The 8,954-nt window shown below is 40.8% G+C and overlaps 1 protein-coding gene across 1 annotated transcript in view; it reads right to left on the reverse strand.

Annotated features, from left to right (window-relative positions):
• LOC122189874 (CKLF-like MARVEL transmembrane domain-containing protein 8) overlaps positions 1–8,954 on the reverse strand; it is a 36,485-nt gene that overhangs the window by 19,499 nt on the left and 8,032 nt on the right. The gene's annotated exons all lie outside the window — the stretch shown is intronic.

Below are 8,954 nucleotides of genomic sequence, written 5' to 3' on the forward strand. Positions count from 1 at the left end.
TTGAGACAGAAAGGGTTTCAGGAGTACCAGTGCATTTATAACTGCAGGATAGGGTCTGCCCCCACCTTCCTCCAAAAGCAGATTTTCAGTTGGGATTTTTTGGATGCCAAGCTCAACATACTACCTTTTGTTTGTGCAAATTTAGTTTTTTAACATTAGTTCACAAAGATACAGGAGTTTTTCTGAGAGAGGCTGCAGACTTTAAAGGCAAGTAGTCGAGATATACTTCCATTGTTAAAGACCATGGTACAGCCCTGGTGCTCTGGCGTTATGTCTCCTATATAAAGCACCCATACAAGTGAGTGTGCAGGCTTAGCTTGTTGCATACACTGAGTGTGTGTTTGTCTTTGGTGCTATCAGGAAGTGCATTCTGAGGAAATGACAACCCTTCCTCAGAAAAATTAGAATGAAAGACTGTTAGCTTCAGTAATCTCTAAATGCCAGAAATCTCCTTTTCTTGGTCTCTTTTATTATGATTTAAACAGGAAAAAAAGCTCATAAGTGAATTCTGAGCTTAGAAAACAGATGACCATATATGTCTGCCTGAACATTGTGTTTTCCCCATTATAGCTATTTATTGTCCTTATTTTTATTAGTCTATCATTGTTTCTTCAGGACCATAACGGTAGGAAGGTTTGTTCTTTTGTTTCATATAAATGAAAAAAGTTTGAGGTATTTTTTTGTTCTTCTACCTTGCCCTTATCTCTTTTTCTGCATACAGACTTTTCCTTAGGAAGAAGCTTTATAATACTTGATCTTCCTCTCTCCCTTCATCCTCTGAAAAAGTTCAAGCTCCCTGGGCTAGAAAAATACTGGCTTCCCAAAGCAATGATTTGTGTACATTATTTTTCAGATTTGGTGCCCGTGCACAAGTTAAACACACCCAGTCACAAAGAAAGTCACCCTGCCCTCTTTGAACATTAATAAGGTGAACTATTTTTAAATGTGAATTCCTAACCGTGGTTACTTATGAATTAGGACTGATTATTTATGTAGAGCACTTTGTTTAAATGGTGTCTACTTTCTTCAGGAGAACAATGCAGTATACAGCTGCTTTATTAATAATGTCATTGGCTCTTTGTTGCTATTTTTACATTTCCATCTTCCTGTTAGGCCATGTAAATAGAGCTGCCTATAATCAGCGGACGCGCAGCATTGTTTCACAAACCCTAACTGCTACATTACAATAGAAAACTCATTACTTCTTTGGAAATAATTTTACTTCATAGTTATGAGGCTGTATGACTGTGTGTAATACGGTGCAATGGGAAAAACAAAGAGAATATCTGCTAAGAAAGCCTATTGCTGCATTCCGTTTCAAACATCAGCAACACCTTAAATGCTTTTTTTCAATTTTATTTTTAGAATGAAACTATTTTTTCATTTCCAGCTGGACACATAGAGATCGGTTCTATACAAAAAGAAATTTAGCTCCCTGTGAGAGGAAGTCCTCCAATCAGCAGAAGCTGAAGCAGTTCCCTCTTGCTTGACCAACTGTAGACATGAAAATGAGCCTGCGTACAAATTTGCTGCATTTCCTGACTATGCCAATATCTAGACCCGTATATAAATGTCCAACCCCAGGAACCATTATCCGTGTTTTTAGGTAAGGACTCAGGATTTTACAAAGACCAAATCACACACTGTAGAAGCACCTCCCTGAAAAATCCTTTTTCTTACCTGAGAAAACTGTTTTCCTTCTTGAATGTATTTTGCATATAATGTGACAACACAGAAGAACAACATGCTTACATATATTTTATATTTGCACACGATTTTCTGGAAGCATTTCCGTTCATGTAGTTCACATTCAGACCTTTATGGCCACGTGAGCATCGCACAAAGAATTCAACCTACAGAATGCTCTTTGGAAAGAGATGTCTTAATGAAGACATTGCACACGATAGGATTAATCTTATGGAATCATGGTATCACAGAATCACCAAGGTTGGAAAAGCCCTCTCATATCACCTAGTCCAACCATCAGCCCATTTCCCCCATGCCCTCTGCCCACGTCCCTCAGTGCCATATACACATGGTTCTTCAACACCTCCAGGGACGGTGCCTGCACCACCTCCCTGGCAGCCTGTGCCACTGCCTCACTGCTCTTTCTCGGAAGAAATCTTTCCTAGTATCCAGTTTTCTCTCTAAATAAGCTGCCATACTGCCAATTGCACTAATTGCTGAAAACCTCATCTCACTTCAATCTGAATTTGTCTAATGTCACTTTCCAGGTATGTCCTTTTCTCACATGTCTGTTAGTGCTGATAAATTAAATATATCTTTGTACTGAAAGCTGTGTTTATAAGTCAATGAGACACAATTGAAGGAGAGAGAATCATAAATTTATGCATGTGTGAGTTTTCCTTATTATCAGTAGCAGTAGAAAAGGGTTTACTATGAAGGAATCAGGAACAGGGAATATACAAAATTTTCAGACAAGTCCTATTTAGGAGCCATTATCACTCTTCTACAATTAATATTCACAGAGCAGTTTGGGGTGCAAAAGCAACTTTAAGATGAGCAATTCTAAACAAGTGAAAATATTAATGCCAAAGGCAGAAAATTAATTGGACAAACTTGAAAACAGACACTGTGGATCAGACATACTCTTGGAGCAGTCCTTGTCACCTTGCTCCACCAGCTCACTTTTTAGATTCTGCAGAAAAAAGCCCGCGAGCTTGAAGGGCTTCCCACAACGAGCCTGCTTCTTGTGATAAATACTCAAGTGGTGCACGCAGCATTGGAGAACAAAGTAAAAAAGCTCCACAGGATACCTGACACTTGAAATTCAAACTACCAAAGTCATAAATTAAGTATATATATGCCTGCATGTGAGCGAGGGTGTAATGTTCCCCCAACTGCTTCAATGGGCTTTCTGTAAACAAAGAACAAAACAACTGGCTGCAAACCTCAGCTTTCTAGTGCAAGGAAAGCAAGTTTCCAATCAAGAAAAAAAACCTTCATGGCCTGAAGACACTGGCTTATTCAGATTTAAATAAGTGACCAGAGATGATTTAATGCCCCTCATGTCTACTTTACTTTTCTGACAGAGGTTGCTGCCCCACAAGGGTGACAGCTGCACACAAAGCTGCTCATGAATTACTGCACACTGCTGCTCAGCATAGTCAAGGTAAACAAATCACTGGTTTGGGTTATGGCTGCACACTGAACTGTGAGCAGCAGCCAACAGCATGGCACAGAGAACTTTTAAACTTTCTGCATGACAGAGCTACCAGCCTGGAGTTGGAGCTTCTGAATTTTCCTCCTGTAGTACATGAACAGAAAAATCAAGAAACGTTCAAGAACAATGAGCCCTTCTTGGCTGTTGCTCTCCCTGTAGGCATTTATGCCTCACTCTCCCCAAAAGAAAGCTAATAACCCTTGAGTTTTATGCATATTCAACTCCATTACTGTCTCTAAATCGTATTTTCCAACAGAGACTTCAAGACATCTGCAAACCACTTGGGTTATCATGGATTAATACATGAATCCCCAACCTTTTGGCTTGCCTGGGCCACGCTGAATGAAGAGGAATTGTCTTGGGCTGCATAAGTTGCTCCTAAAGTAATATCTCTTATTTATTTCCATGGAAACCACAGCACAGTAACACTATTTGATAGAGCAAATTCTCAGCTACAAAACACTGTTTCTCAACATAGTCACCACCATTAGCTATGCATTTTCTCCAGCAATGAAGGAGGTGGTGACTTACTGTTGCCACTGCTGGAACACACCACCCCCCACCTCACTGTGCCACCACCCACCGTTTGGTCCTCACAGACATTCGCCAGGTGCTGATGAATGTCAATGGGCACCATTTTTTTACGCATGGAGGAATTCAATTCCACCCTTTTACTTCATACACACTTCCATGTCAGATGCCATTCTGTCAGACTGCCCCTCTGCTGCCATCTGTCACAAGGCAACAACACGTAATGGGATATTAGTGAGAAGGTTAAGCCTCTGCTGCCAACATGTACTACCAACATCTGCATCTGACATATTGGGCCAATGTAATGAAGTAGGAGGCATTACTTTCAGAGCAACCCTCATAAAATACACAATATTACTAATGTATACGTAATAAAACACCTTAATTTCTAATATTTTTCTTAAAATGTTAATAAAGAGAGGAAAAAAACCATAAATCCAGTGGGATATTTGAACATGTTTTTGTGACACCAATGCATCAATCAGGTTTAGCGGCAGTGGCTGCAGTTCTTATTAAGCTCTCAAGGTGTTCTTTGGAGATTTTTGATGAAATTTTTCTCTTCCTATGCTTCATCCTTGAAAACAGGTGCTCACAAATGTGTGTGCTGCCAAAAAGTGATGACATGAATAAAGTGTGATTGTAAAGCAAAGGATATTTTTCTCTGTTAAGACAAGGATTATGAAAGACTGGCAAAGAGACATGATCAGATTTTTGAGTTGAATATCTGATTGCAACTCTCTATGACCCATTTGAAAATTTCCAGGTCATGTATTTACATGGACTGAAAATGGTGTCACAAACATAAATTGACAATTTTTTTTTTTTTGCAGTCTTGAAACCTATTCTCAAATTCCTTCATCAAAACAGAAAGAACGACTGTGTATTTTTCACTGTTCAGGGCACTGTATCTAGCCAGTGTATCACGATGCATACAACTATCTGCCATCTCTTGAGTCAGCTCTGCACAGCACTGCTCTCCTCGTGCGCTGATTTCAGCCAGCACTGGGTTAATAGGGCACCTGTCGTTTGGTTGTTATTGATTGATGGGTGCATGCCTGGGACCAATCTGTAGTGAAGAGCCACCCCCCTTTATAGCATGGGCCTTGGCCATGCCACATTGCCAGCCATGCTGCGCTATGGGTTGGACATGCCTGATTTACTGGGACCCCCATGCCTGGGCAATTACAAGTCACAGTGGAAAGTATTCCTTCTACATTGACCTTCCTGCTCCTCTGCAGGCACAGCACTTTCCTTTGGACAGGCATGCTGTTAGCCTGCAGACCAGTACAACTCCCAAAGATATCAGCAAAGAGTGCTCACCTTCCTAGCACAGATTGGAATTTTGTTCCAAAGAAGACAAGCCAATCTCCTCATCCTGAGCCCCAAATAAATCTAAACAAAATACAAGCACTGCATGCTTGCTCTCCAGCCTGCCTTACCCACTCACCCTCACCCATCACTGATGCTGAGGCAGAAAGTCAGAACATGTGACTACGCCTCAAGTCATGGCTCCAAGCATAGCACAGATTAAACTGTGTGAGGAAAGGACACTACCAGCCACCGGTGGAGAAGTCCATCTCAGATCACAGCTTGTGGTTTAGGGACATAGGAGTGGGGTCCATCTCTGTCTTGGTGCAGGCGGCCATGAACAGCAGGCAGCTGGTGGTACCAATTCCCAAAAGTGCAGCAACCAACTTCACTGCGAGCTGTCTGCATTTGACCTGCAGTTCAGTAACAGCAAGTGATACAGCGTGCATGCCACATTACAAGGGAGAGAGCTCAACATAATGCAACAACAGCCAAGGAGCCGAGGGGGTTACAGGCTGAAGCTTTGCTCTAGTTGCAGGCTCTGCTCCCATCCAAGCAGCTCTTTTGGAAAATCAGAGCCTTTTCCTGTAGTTTTGTTTAAATTACAACATCCCCAGTATATACAACCAACTAAATGATATTTACTTAGCTCACTTCCACACCTTTCCACTTTCCCTTGCCTCATATTCAGACCACAGCTTTCTTTCCAGTATTTTCATCCCGATGATTACAGTAGAGCAGATACAATAAGGAGGTCTTACCAGTCTTTGTTCAAATACACTTTGGTGATTATTTCAGTTATCTACCTCCCACTCAGAAGTGCCTGTTTTTCCACTGAGGGGGAAGGGAAGGCCAGGAGCCAGTAAACTGATATTGGCATTTTCTTTAAAAGGTCTGTGTGCAGGGTCAGAGCTATTTAGTATGTTTTCCCCAGAAAGCATTATTTTTGTTGTTTCAAGTCAAAGGCAGAAAATTAAATCAAAGAGGGAAAATTCTTTAGAAAGCTCAAAACCAGTAGGCTACAAAAAGAAGTACTTCACAGATTCCCTTACTTCAAGCTACCAACTATTCCCACATTAAAATCCTCACAGTGAAAACAGCCCACTGAACTGTGCAGAGACACATCCTATAACTTCCTACAGCAGACAAATCGCAGGTCTAGCAAACAGAACTGCAAGCAGAAAGGAATTAGGCTGCTGAAGCACTTCATTAGCTGAGAGCTTAGCTAGATCACACAAAGGGAAAACAAAGAACACTGCAAGTGAAGTGATTTGCCTTTGATACAGGAGAATGCTTATACACGCAGCCTTATATTAATCAAGTGATGAGGCAGGAAAGTCATGGGACACATTTCATGTATTGGATAGGAACACATTTAGATTGATTTCTGTGACACTGTGCAGCCTTGATGCTTAGGATTTATGAATATCCTGAAGGTGATGTGGATGTAACAAAATGACTAATGCTTCACCATGAAGCAAGGTACTTGTATCTGTAGCATACACGGCCAGAGGCAGCTTTAAGGAAATACATACATTAGACATGTGAGTTACAAAAGGGTATGTCTGAGGAAGGATTGGCAGTTTTCCTTTTTGCCACCAATCAGCAGCTCTGTTTAAGCAAAACAAAAAAAAAAACAAAAAACAAAAACAAACAAACAAAAAAAATCCAACAAAAAAAGCATGCACAGAAGGGGTGAAGAACCTTGCAGCAAGACTTTGCTTTGAAGCAATTTTACTGAGCCTTTCATTTTCCCCAAGTCAGTTTCAGTACAATAGGTCAAACAAACAAAGGGTAAAGAGTTGGGCTCCTCCCAACCTCTACTTAATTTGACACCAAGTGCTGCACACAGAGGTCTCAGGGAGGAAAGCCTTGAGGAAGATACTCTCTTTCATTAGACTGATCTACAGCGGAGGCCAAAGCAACAACCCAGGAACACTTCTTTCTTCATCACTGAACGGAAGGATCAAAGCTGATCCTTCACCAAAGGCAACAAGTGGGTAGGAAATGACAGTAGGAAAGGAGCTGCTGATCTGTAGGAGCTCAGCAAACAACAGGCGTGCTGATGAGCTGTGCAACCTCCTTGGAGCCAGGCTGCCCTGGTCTTTGTGTTTCATGCATGGAGATGTCGGGATGTCTGAAGTCAATGGGAATTTTACAACAGATTTTAATAGTATCAAAAACCAAATCATTACAACCTTCTCTTCATAATAACTGTTTCGATTCCCATCAACTCATCTGGACTCTCTTTGCACCTTGGCTCAGGATCATCTTTGTGTACATTGTCTACATAACAGAGAAATAACAGCCAGCACAATTCAAAATCATGTGTTCTAAAACACAGTTCTCCCTGATATTTTGTTGTACATGAGACCTAAATTGAAGAGGTATATTGAAAAAAAATAAGATTAGGATAAAACAGTTTTGAAATGACAATGACTGCAGGCATAGTTCTGGGGCCTTTAGGGACTAGCATTCAACTCCTCCATTTAGCAAGACAGTGAAAACAGAACGTAACTGAGCTTAGAGAATTCCATTTCATTTATTGCTCTGTGCTCTGTTTAATTTTAACTTGACCTGGCGAAATACTTCTTAAGATTCCCCATCTCATCCCTGACACACTGTCCTGATTTGCTTACTTTAGGCAAACATTTGCTAGACAGTCCTCTGTTACTGCACAAAGAAAACATCAAGTTCTTTGTGCAAATGTCTGGTCATGTTTCACGATGGTCAAAGTCTAAAACGAAATCCCAAATGTGAACAAAATGTTTGTAAACCTTATTCTGAGTTCCTACCCTCATTTTTGCTGAGAAGAGAAAGGGAAAAATCATTAAACAACTGCAACAAGTGACAAGATGCGGTCAGTAACATGAGAAGTTGCTTATCACTATTTCACTCATCACTGAACTATAGTAGTGTAGGCTTGTGTCATATCTTTAAAACTAGTTTTATACACACTTACATGGAGATCACAGTTCAAACAGAAATTGCTCCACAAGAAATCCCATCAAGTGGCTCAGCTCACTGCTTTCCTCTTGTACACTGCTTTTTTTAAAGTCAAGTCCCATTAATATAAGATTTACTCAAAACAGTAAGAACTGTGGTTTTCCAAATCTAAATATAGTAATTTCTCAAGTATAATTACCTTTTTGAGCAGTAGGAATTTTATTTGGTATTTAGACTCTGAAAATAGCCAAATTCACATGCATTAGGACAAAAAACCAACCAGCCAAACAAAAATAACACTAATAATGTGCTGTTTGTACAGTGCCACACCTTAGCAGTGCCCAGCAGGCAATCCACAAGAGATGTAATGGTTGTGACTGTCCCGTGCATCCCAATGGTCACTGCTTATGCACACAGTGAGGCTCCAAAATATAAATCAGAAATTCCAACAGAGATCCTGCTTTTCCATGTGTTCACCCATTTCTTACACCAAAGTACTGTTTAGCTTTTTCAAAAATCCTTCCTTTCTGGGAGATGGTGATAGGTCTGACCAAAACCCAGTCTGTCCAATCTGCCCCATGTCTATAGCATGCACAGTTAGTTCAGCCTAAAGCATGTTTACTTAAAAGTAAGCCCCTTTAGCAATGCAAGAAACAAACATGCTGCAATAATTCACCAATAACCTCCTAAATCATTGTATTAATGTTGCAATATTGTTTTTAAATGCCACAGTAATTTATCACAGTTTTGTCCAGCTACAGTTTTGTCAAACCACTAATGATGGATGTCTTACAGTGAGCAGAGCCTGTTCTTTCAGCTACCTCACATCTCTTACTGTAAGACCCTGTTTTGCCCTATTCTTATGGCAGGAGCTGCACCTTCTATGTGGTCTGTGCCAAGCCCAAGGAAAAGCTGTCCTGATGGAGATCCTGCAAAGCAGACCTTCAGCAAGTTGTCCAGAGCAGTGGGGCAGGAAGCCTTGAAG

Source organism: Lagopus leucura, unplaced genomic scaffold, assembly GCF_019238085.1.
Source record: "Lagopus leucura isolate 7727_CA_CO unplaced genomic scaffold, USGS_WTPT01 Super-Scaffold_100157, whole genome shotgun sequence".
Lineage (NCBI taxonomy): Eukaryota > Metazoa > Chordata > Aves > Galliformes > Phasianidae > Lagopus > Lagopus leucura.